The sequence below is a fragment of the Carlito syrichta genome, unplaced genomic scaffold (assembly GCF_000164805.1).
Source record: "Carlito syrichta isolate Samal-C Ts95f unplaced genomic scaffold, Tarsius_syrichta-2.0.1 Scaffold107890, whole genome shotgun sequence".
In the NCBI taxonomy this organism is placed as follows: Eukaryota; Metazoa; Chordata; class Mammalia; order Primates; family Tarsiidae; genus Carlito; species Carlito syrichta.
The window spans coordinates 209,272-211,011 of NW_007051986.1; the positions used below are offsets into that span (position 1 = coordinate 209,272).

The following is a 1,740-nucleotide window of genomic DNA, read 5'->3' on the forward strand; positions in this document are numbered from 1 at the left end:
AAAAAAATTAAAATTAGATGGGCATGGTGGCACATGCTTGTAGTCCCAACTACTTGGGAGGCTGAGACAGAAGGATTGCCTGAGGCCAGGAGGTTGAGGCTGTGGTGAGCCGTGATCGAGCCTCTGCACTCCAGTCTGGGCAACTGAGTGAGGCCTTCACTTCAAAAGAAAAGACTCCTGGTCTTTGGACAGTATGGCCAGCCAGACCTTCCTTCCAAATCCTGGCCAAGGTACACCTCTGCTCAAAACCCTTCGGGAATTCCCCAGTGGCCTCAGAATCAAGTCTGAGCCTTGGCCTGACAGCCAAGGCCTCCCCCAGCTGACCTCATCATTCTGTCTTTCACTTACCCAAACCTCCTTGGCTCTCTGCCCACACTGAACTCTTCCCTTTTCTGCACCAGGTAAACTTCCTTTGCATCCTTCACAGGCTGATTCAAGGGGCTCTGCCCCCTCCACAAAATCTTGCCGGTCCTAGGCAGAGTCCTCCATTCTCCTTCCTTCAGACTCCCCTGCACCTCTCGCAAGCCCCTTCAATGCCCACATTTGCTTACCCCGCTGTCCTTTCTCCTAGCTGAGCTCTCTGAGGACAGGGCCAAGTCTTCCTAATTTCTACATCCCCAGTGTCTCCTACAGTGCCTAGCATAAAAAGGTATCGAAAATAAAAATATCCTAGAACTGGGAACAGTGGCTCACACCTATAATCTCAGCATTTCAGGAGGTCGAGATGAGAGGACTGCCTGAGCCCAGGGGTTTGAGACGAGCCTGGGCAACTTGGCGAGACCTCATCTCTACAATACATTAAAAAGCAAAAATTAGCCGGTTATGGTGACGTGCGCCTATAATTCCAGCTACTTGGAGGACTGAGGCAGAAGGATCACCTGAACCCAGCAGGTCGAGGTTGCAGTGGCCAGGAGCATACCACTGCCCTCCAGCCTGGGTGACAGAGTGAGACGCCAGCTCAAAAAAAAATCAGAGATACACAAATGCACGAACGAATGAGTTAATTAAGTCAGTAGAAGGCAAAGGCTGGGAGGCTGCAGAATATGTAGAGTGTTTCTTTGGAGTCAGAAAGAACTCACCAAATGCTGCTCTACCACTTACTTGCTGTGTGACCTTGGGCAAGTCATTTGCCCTCTCTGAACTCCACTTTCCTCATGGCAAAATGAGATGCACATGTTCAGCTTTGTTATCGGGACTCAGAGTGATTTTGGATGACATGGGCTTTGGAGTCTATCATTTATACATATAGACTCTGGCTTTAGCATTGATGAACTGGATGATGTTGGGCCTCTCTGAGTCTCCTTAGCATGGCCTACAAGGTCCTCCGGGTCTGGATCTTGTCTACCTCTCCAACCTCATTTTTTTCCTCTACTCCTTTTGGGTTTTTTTTTTGTGTTTTTTTTAAACTTCCCCTTTAGCTCCTGTTATGGACTGAAATGTGTCCTCACCCGGTTCGTATGTTGAAGCCCCAACCCCCAATGTATTAAGGACGTATTTAAGGTTAATGAAGTCATAACCATGGGGTCCAGTCCAATAGGACTAGTGACTTTGTTAGAAGAGGGTATGCTGGGTGCATTGGCTCATACTTGTAATCCCAGCACTTTGGCAAACTGAGGCGGGAGGATTCCTTGAGCCCAGGAGTTCAAGACCAGCCTGGGTAACATAGTGAGACCTCGTCTTTACAAAAAAAAATTTTTTTTTTTTTTTTGAGTTGGAGTCTCACTCTGTCACCCAGACTGG

General features: G+C 48.3%; 1 protein-coding gene across 2 annotated transcripts in view; it reads left to right on the top strand.

Moving 5' to 3' along the window:
• The window catches only part of ZNF48 (zinc finger protein 48), a 20,288-nt gene that overhangs the window by 4,851 nt on the left and 13,697 nt on the right, over window positions 1-1,740 (top strand). The gene's annotated exons all lie outside the window — the stretch shown is intronic.